This window comes from Ovis canadensis, chromosome 5, assembly GCF_042477335.2.
Source record: "Ovis canadensis isolate MfBH-ARS-UI-01 breed Bighorn chromosome 5, ARS-UI_OviCan_v2, whole genome shotgun sequence".
Taxonomy (NCBI): Eukaryota; Metazoa; Chordata; class Mammalia; order Artiodactyla; family Bovidae; genus Ovis; species Ovis canadensis.
In genome coordinates, this window is record NC_091249.1 from 67,149,387 (window position 1) to 67,159,363 (window position 9,977).

A 9,977-nucleotide genomic window follows, 5' to 3' on the forward strand; every position below is an offset into this window, starting at 1 on the left:
GGACATGAGATTAAGCAATGTAATAATAACAGCAATTCTAACAGGAGTTAACATTTACTGAACTTCTATCTACCAGACACCACTGAAAGTGTTTTATATGTATGATTTTATCTTTAAATATGAAAAATTACTAACAGATAGAAAATTATTAATCTGTAACCCTGGGAAGTTATAATTACCAAAAAAGAAGAAATAGGATGAATCCCTATCTGAGGGGGAATATATTTGATTGTCTCAGAAGTAAAGGTGGGAATGAGGTGATATATCCAAACTGCAACAAGGCAAGGACCTTTACTGTCTTGTTCATCGCTATATGTTCCACTCCTAGAACAGAGTCCAGTACACAGTCATAATCAAACATTGGGTTAACTAGACATAATATCACTTTTACTGCATTGTTGCATTGTTGTGGAGGCCAAATGAGTTAATGAAATGTGTCAAAATATTACTCAAGGTCTTCATTTTAATTGACTTATGTTTAAACACCTGAGTACTCCTTCCTAAAAAAATTAAACAACAAAAAAAGACCCATTACTGTTTGATCCTATAGTGTTCTGTACTTTACCTTGGTAGCACATTACAGTGATAGTTGGCTGCTTTTGGATTCATTTGTTAAATTTCTGTCTCCCCCTCTAGAATATAAACTGCTCTGGGACTTCCCTGGTAGTCCAGTGGCTAGGACTGCAGGCTCCCAGTGCAAAGGGCCCTGGATTCAATCCCTGGTCAAGAAACCAGATCCCACATGCTGCAACTAAGACCCAGCACAGCCAGATAAATAAATATTAAAATTTTTTTAAAAAGCTCTTTGAGGGCAGAGCCTGTGTCTGTCTTTTTCAACACTGTATCACTGTTGCTGCTGCTGCTGCTAAGTTGCTTCAATCATGTCCGACTCTGCGCGACCCCGTGCGACCCCATAGATGGCAGCCCGCCAGGCTCCTCTGTCCCTGGGATTCTCCAGGCAAGAATACTGGAGTGGGTTGCCATTTCCTCCTCCAATGCATGAAAGTGAAAAGTGAAAGCAAAGTCGCTCAGTCTTGCCCAACTTTTCGCGACCCCATGGACTGTAGCCTACCAGGCTCCTCCATCCATGGGATTTTCCAGGCAAGAATACTGGAGTGGGGTGCCATTTCCTTCTCCAACTGTATCACTAGTACATAGTAGGTACCCAGTGGTTAAATGAATAAGTAATAAAGGAAGGAAGGAAGAAATGGAATGGGTCTGAGACTATATCCTAAGGTGAATAAAACCTTAAACCTGAACAGTAACTAAACCACTTTTTTACATTTATACAGCAATTGATAGATTATCAGAGTGAATTCTCCAATTCTGTTCATCTGTTGTATCATTTTAGATAGTTAGTTGGAACCTGCGCTATATATATATATATATATATATATATATATATATATATATAGCACAGGAAGCTCAGCTTGGTGCTCTGTGATGACCTGGATGCACAGTGGGATGGGGGATGGAGGTGGAAAGGAGATCGAAGAGGAAGGGATATGTGTACACATTTAGCCTAGGCTTCCCTGGTGGCTCAGAGGTTAAAGCATCTGCCTATGATGCGAGAGACCTGGGTTCGACCCCTGGGTCAGGAAGATCCCCTGGAGAAGGAAATGGCAACCCACTCCAGTACTTTTGCCTGGAGAATCCCATGGACGGAGGAGCCTGGTGGGCTACAGTCCACGGGGTCGCAAAGAGTCAGACACAACTGAGCAACTTCACTTCATAGCAGAAATTAACAACATTGTAAACCAATTATATACCAATTTAAAAAGAAAAAGAAAAAATCCAGGCCTCACTGCCAGAATGCTCCTCCAAATCATCAATTAAGCCCTGTCACACTCCTGCTTAAGCATCTACAATAAATCCCTATTCCAGTGTATACAGACCTCAGCTCTCATTCTGGTTAGTATTTAAGACTACAACTTTCACCTTTGTAGAAGGCAAAACTTCGTCACCGATGTGATTGGACTGGTATTAAAATAAAGTCAGTTAAAGCAAGGGAATCATAGAAAATTATAGTTGTAAATTTGAAGCTTTAAAACCTAGAATTTATGACTGAACATTTAGTTGTTAATCCTTTGATGAGGGTCTAAAGCTTTTGAGAGTCCAGTGACTGGCATTTTATGTTTTCATTCATGTATAAACTACACCTGCATTGCATCAGCATAGCTGTTAAAAGTCAGAATGGCTGGCTGGCCTCCACCTCTATGAAGAATGTAACCTTGGGCAACCTAACTCTCTGTGCCTCAGTTTCTATTGTCTGTAAAATGGGGATGATATTGGGTTGGCCAAAAAATTCACTTGGGTTTTTCCATAAGATATTACGATAATAGTACTAACTCAAATTATTATAAAGATTAAGCAAATGTGATATATATGAAGTGCTTTGACTAATTCTTAGGGTATATTAAATGTTCAGTCATCATTAGCAGTTATTAGTAGTCGGTATTACTATTTTTCCAGTTTTTTTTAAAGTAGAGCAAGAAATTAAAAATACTTAAAAATAATATGAGTATAGATTTCTAAATTTTTATGATTCATCCTCTTTGCCCTCACCTTGATCTTTTAAAGTAGTCTTATATTCACCTAGTTTGACAGCAATTATTTATAGGGTGTTTTTCCATTTGGATTTTATAAACCAAAAAGTTTCATTACTCATGTTTCATCATTTTACTTAATATTTAATTAAATCAAGTATTACTAGAACAGTGCAAATGGAATAAACATAATTTCGGGGGAAAAACTGCCAGGAACTGTTGGAGAGCATAAATGGTAGAAACAGCAATGTGTGGAGCATAGGAAGTAACTGCGGCCCCAGTGTTCAGCCTGTCCTGCCCTAATCAGTATGTTGCCAGGGAGAATGGAGAACCTGGATTAGCTGAGATGAATGCCTTTAGTAGCTTTAGTTAAGAGAGAGCCTGAGGAAGAAAAGAGCACAGTGTACATACCACATTCATTTCCACCTTTACCGTTGTTTACCACATGTATTTCCTTTTACATAAAGAGACCTCCTTGTAACTGATTTTCCTACAGCCCATGATTCCTTGTCATGGCTGTACTTTCTGGTTATTCTATCCTTTTATCCCCTCACCTCACTTTAAATCTATGACATTAAATGTAAATTAGAATCAATAAATTTTTATCATTTTCATATGTATTAATTTGGAGTATGGCAGTTCATTCAATATGTAAATTTTACATTAAGCCAGCAAAAGCAGATTTCGTGGGTTGTTGGAACTTACTTAAAAAGATTACTTCTACAGCTACCATAGCTATTAGATGCCGCTTTAAAACAGTATCCTGTCTTTAGGAAACACTTTTGTTCTTGTTTAACTTTGTAAGGTCAGAATTTCAACAGAACCCAGCTGAGTTCCAAAAGCCCCGTCTTTCTTTGCTTCAATATTTGCATTTTACACCAGACATGCTTTTTATAAACAATTCACATTTAGAACAGCAAGTTCTTAATCATAATGAATTCCATTTTGGTACTTCTTTTTGTAATTGGAATTAACATTCCCACATGAACTGAGAAATGCTAAATTGTTAGGGACATCCCTGGTGTTTTGCTGATTCTCATGATGCTTTCAATGGTTTCATCATAAGCTACCTAAAATATCACAATTTATACTCATTTGCATGATATGCTTATGGGTGTCCTATTAAGTCTATATTCTTTATGCTGCAGAACTTAGTTTAAGCAATACCTGATTCAAAGAGGAGGTAAATATCACCAGATGAATGAGATAAATGTTGCAGTGAGCAGGAACCTAATGTTTTTTTAGTGTTTGCAGACATTAGAGCAAACTGAATAATTGTAACAAGTATTACGTACCTTGTTTTTCATTTGTGGCATTTGTGGCTGGCCATTATGTCATTAGCTTTCTTCCTCTTTCTGATTTAATCTCCTTTTCTATTCCATGTTCCTTTAGTAGAGATTGTTTCAATCGGTTCCATTTCTAGGTGGAAACTTTCAGCTCATTTTCAAAAACTTACATTTCCATTTTGGTGCTTACACCTTGTTTATTTATTAGGTCATGTGGGGCTTTGCTAGAAATAGTGGAGTTGAAAGATCAAAACATCCTTGGTATAGGGGTCCCTTAACAAGACATGAATGTACTTTATAACAGACTCTGAAGTGTTAAAAAAGACAGTTTGTTACAACTTTTAAATCTGATGTCAGTATTAGTCAATTAATTTTCTCTAGCCTCTTGTTTGTCAATATGAGACCTGACTTTGAAATCCTGTTCTGTCCTTTACTTAACTGAATCATCTGCAGCCAGTCATTCACTTCTTCTCAGCCTTGTTTTTCTATTCATAAAAGAAGGGTGATATCTACCCCCCACCTCACAGGAAGCTGTAAGTCAAACAGGATGGTGTGTACAAAAGGAGTTTTTAAACACTAAGCTTGGGAAACAAGGAGGGGTGTGTATAATTTTTCATTGTTAGTTCACCACAACAAAAGTAATTATTAGTTTTATTGACAATCATTATTGCCTCTTTTCACTCCTTCCTCAGATAGTGCAATGGGTAGCCTGACAATTCCAGCACAGGGGTGGCAATTCATGAGTGCTGGAGCCAATTGCACCTGCTTGGGGACCTGATTGCTAAGTTTTCAGGAATTCTGTAAGTCAGTTGTTCATCATGGCCAAGATTCAAAAAAACCATTTAGAAACTTACAATTAAACAAAATACTTAAAAAACCAAGGTAATAAATGCTCAAAACATCACTTCTTAATTGCTTTACCATTATCTATGCTTTAAAGTTGTTTCTATCCATCCTCTATAATGCATATCCCATATAATGGTGTGATACAACATCTCTTCCCAACTCTGCATTCAGAAATGTTATTTCAGTAGTCTGAAATCAATCGTGATGGAGTATGTACACTATAGAAATTGGAAAACACTGCAAATCAGAGCTTGACTTATTGTGTTGATTGTCTAAACCTAAGAAAGTGATAGAAGAAAATTTAGCAATAAAGATTGAACTTCAATGTGTGTTCATTCATGAATAACACAAAAAATTGATGAAATATTTTTCAGTACTTGAAAACTACTATCTGATCAACAGAGAAGCACTCACATCATTGCCAAAGGGTAGTCCAAACATACATCTTTGTTGTTTTACTTTCATCTTGCTCATTAATGTAAAAAAAAAAAAAAAGTCATCAACATTCATGTTTGAACTTCAGTGGCATGAGTGACTTCTTTGCTGAACTGAATATTAACCAAATATGATCTGCTTTTGCCAAACATAATTGAATTGCAGCTGTAGGCTGACTGTGGGTACAAGAGTTTGGCAAAAATCATTGAAACCAATCTGAAAATCAATGGACTATATAGAATTTACTGTAAAAAGTGTTGTGTATTTTATTATTTTTTGGTAAACGGTATGCTATGCATTCTTTGTATCAGTAAAACTGTATAACAGATACAGAGATACTCCCTCGCAGCAGCTGTTAGACATTTATCAGCACACTGATTATGGATGTAATCTAATTTACCATTTGAAAGCTCATTCCACCTGTCATATGGAGCCTGTGTTGTAGGAGCTAAGGCAGGAAGCAGGGGGAACAGTGAGGAGGCAGACACAGGATTCAAGGAAACACACAGATTTGCTCTGGGGTGGCGCCAGTGGAGGTGGGAAGCTATGGCTGGACAGGGGAAGCATTTTGGAGGCAAAGGAAGGCAAGCCAGTCATTGGGCAGCTCCAGGGAAGAGATAGACTTGCAGGAACTACCCGTGCTAAAGGAAAGTTGTCTGGCAAGGACTGAGAAAGCTCAGTGGTTGGAGGAAGTGAGTGCTCCTATGAGTTGCACCTGAGAGCAGATGGAGGAAGCAGCGTGTGGAAGGAGAGAAGTAAATGGTCGGCTCAAACTCATATCTTTGAAGCACATGCAGAAAGTTAGGCTTGACTGCCTTGCAGTGGGAGAGAGGAGGGAAAACCCTAAATACCAGTAACACGTCCTACTGCTACTGCTAAGTCACTTCAGTCATGTCCTACTCTGAAGTTTTCTTACTCATCTAGAAATTTTATTAAGATTTTTGCCCATATATCTGGGGAAAACCTTAACTGGAAATAACGCATGCACCCCATTGTTCACTGCAGCACTATTTACAATGGTCAAGACGTGGAAGCAACCTAGAAGTCTGCTGATTTAAGAATAAGAAAATGCGGTATGTACATACAATAGAATATTGCGTGTGTGTTCAGTCACTAAGCGGTGTCTGACTCTTTGTGACCCCATGGTCTGTAGCCCACCAGGCTCCTCTGTTCATGGGATTGTCCAGGCAAGAGTACTGGAGTGGGTTGCCATTTCCTCCTCCAGGGGATCTTCCTGACCCAGGGATCTAACGTGCATCTTCTGCATCTCCAGCGTTGACAGGCAGATTCTTTACCACTGAGTCACCCAGGGAAGCCCACAGTGAAGTATTACTCAGCCATAAAGAAGAATGAAGTAATGTCGCTTGCAGCAACAGGGATGGACCTATAGATTATCATACTAAGTAAGTCAGACAAATATCATATGATATCACTCATATTTGGAATCTAAAAAAGGGCTACAAATGAACTAATCTACAAAACAGAAATAGAATTACAGATGTAGAAACAAACTTATGGTTACCAAGGGGGAAAGGGTAGGGGGAGGAATATTGGGAGATTGGGATTTATAGATACACATTTTATATATATATAAGAGATAACTAATAAAGACCTACTGCATATTACATGGAACTCTACTCAGTAGTCTGTAATGACCTATATGGAAATAGGATCTAAAAAAGAGAGTGGATATGTGTATATCTTTGCTGTACAGCAGAAACTAACACATCATAAATCAATTATACTCCAATAAAAATTAATAAAAAAAGATTTTGCCCACATAACGGGATTGTTATTCCAATGCCTTGATCCTATCCCAATGTACAGTAGATTTTTTTCCCCATCATTTGCCCATATTAACTGTAAAACTCACTCAACCACCCTGTGCTATAGAGATGGTGCTGCCTCTTTTTATTCTCCTCAGGACCTTGTTATTCTTTGCTTTGTCACAGAAGACCCCTACCATAAGCCACCTACTGTATTGCCTACTAGTTAGCAACAAGATTCTGGTCACCATTGCTCTCCCTGCGTCCTCCCTTACAGCACAAAACCTATACACATTGCAGGTTGTACATTTCAGTTTTAAAACATATTGCAAGAGGTTATTAAATTTTGTGGATTTTTAAACAGTCAATGTTTTGCAGGAAAAAAAAAGGACCATCTCCTCCACATTCACCCAGCTTCTGAATCCTAATGATCAGAAAAAGGACAATTTCTCAACTAGACACCCACTAAGGACTGACAGTTTGAGGATTCCATTTGGATATATTAATTTGGTTTACTCTGGCCTTCTGATACTAGTTATTTTATTGACAATTTCAATCAGTCATGGAATCTTCATTAATAGAAGGGATTTCCCCAACTATTTTCCTCTCCCATTCATTCATTTCTTCAGGAAAATATAATTTCTTCAACCAAATAGCAACTATTACATGTTAGGTCCCAGTGTAAGGTTGCAAGGACATAAAAATGATTTACGATACAGCCTGGACTCTGGAAGAAATGGAGACAGAGTAACAAGTCGTTATCAAACAAGGAAGATGTGTAGAAATGTGGTGATAGCTGCATGGAGCATTACATACCCATCAAATCACCTGGATGTTTAAGGACAGGGAGGTAGTTGTGGGTCTGGAGGTGGTGGTCAGGGAGAATTTCCAGGAGGTGAATAGCTCTTGTCTAAATCATGAAAGTTCTCCCCCAGGTTATTTCTCATGGAAAACACAAAGAAAACTTGCCATTAGTATTTTATCAAGATTTTTTTTTATGGATTTAAAAGAAACCCAACTGTTAAAGCAAAAAGAAAATTTACTGATTTGCTTAAAAGTCAAGAGGAAATTTAGTTTTAGGCATGGTTGGATTCAAGGGCTCAAATGATATCAAAATGACTTGAGGACTTCCCTGTTGGCCCAGTGATTAAGAATCTGCCTCCCAGTGCAGGGGATGTGGGTTCCATCCCTGATCTAGGAAGATCCCTCATGCCACAGGGCAACTTAGCCCAAGCACCACGATTACTGTAGCCTGTGCACTTAAAGCCCGCATACCACAACAGAGAGTAGCCCCTGCTCACTGCAACTAGAGAAAGCCCACCTGTGCAACGAAGACCCAGCAAAACCACAAGTAAAGAAATTTTTAAAACTTATTTTAAAAAAGGACTTGACTCCTATCTCTTAGCTTTACTTTCCTCTGTTTTGGATTTATTCCTGGGAAGGTTACCCCCACCTGGTGGCCCACAGCTCTTGGATTTAAAACTCTACCAGCTTAGTAACATCAATAGAAAGAAAGCTCTTCTTTTCCAAAAATTTTAGTGGATATCCCTGGGAGTAGCTCCATGGATCTCGCTGGGTCTAGTTGAGATTATACTCTGACTGGCAAAGCCTAGGTGAAATGCCCACCCACTGATACTTAATAGTGGGGTACAAATGAGAGAGAAAGAGAGAGAAGGAAAAAAAAGAGAAGAGAGATGCTCTTTCCAATAATTAGGATTTTAAATTAAAGTAGGAGAAAAGGCCACACAGAAAACAACAGATGTCTACTGCGACAGCTATTTATCAAAATATTAACAGTGACACAAATATCGTATTTTACATTTTAGGGGAATTAATCATGACCTAAAATTTTTGTGATCATGACCTAAAATTTTTGCCAGCAATGAACACTGAAAATTAAGTATAGTTGTTATAAGTCCTACTGATTCCCCTTCCCAGCTTTAATAGGAAAAGCATAAGGATTTTTGTTTTAAACATTTCAAATAGTGCACAAATGAATTAACTGTTACTTTGCAGAAATAGTACCTCTACTAACTGGCCCTTTTCAGTTGATGTAGTGATATTCACGATTTGTAAGCTAGGTTTGCAGTCTTTCACAGAAGGACTTTATCTTGCCTGCCTGAGATTCCAGTGAACGTGACAGGGCATAGAAGGCTGCTGCTGTGAGCCTCTGCCTGCTTGTTTGGCTCCTTCTGTCCTGACAAGCTGTCATGCAATTGTCTCCAGCCTGGGCGCTGGGCAGGCAGGAAGCCAGAACCAGTAAAAGAAGCATGAATACTTGCTGATTAATTTTAGCTCCATAGGCCTGATGGGTTTTCCATCCCTATAATTACCATCAGCAAATAGTTATTGAATGATGTCTAGCGTATTTTTATTCCCCTTTCCTTGGTCCTGATTTTCATTTCCTATTTTACCTCACTGTGATTTTACCAACAGAGCCTCCTTGATCTGTTTCAACTTGCTCAATTTTATTCCTCATATGAAATATCTATGTATCCATCCATCTATTCATCCCTCAATTCATTTGCCCAGCCATCTATCTAAATTTAGTTTTATTATAAACAGTGTAAGTACTCTCTGGATTAGTGAGGGGATAAATTGTGAGGGAGGAAAGAAAGAAAAGGATACCGAGTGGTTACTCTGTCAGTACATTCCACATACACATTATAAGTCAATCTTTTTTTGTTAGAAATAACGCCTAATAAGCCAGTAAGTCCTGACTGGGTCTTTCAATAGAGCAGCAGTCCCCAGTTCGCCAACTTTTCTGGCATCAGGGACTGGTTTCGTGGAGCACATTTTTTTCCACGGACTGGGAATGATTTCAGGATGATTCAAGTGCATTACATTTACTGCGCACTTTATTTCTATTCTTTTTATTGTATCAGCTCCACCTCAGATCATCAAGCATTAGATCCCAGAGGCTGGGGACCCCTCTATAGACCGAATGGAGAGCAGTGAAGAGTGACAGTATGAGTTGTGAAAATGACAAGTGGAGAAAGATTTTACAGAGAGAAGACTGGGGGCTCTCAAGAAAAACGACTGTCTGTGTGCATGGCATTAGAAGATGACACAATTTTAGATATTACTTCTGGCTTTTA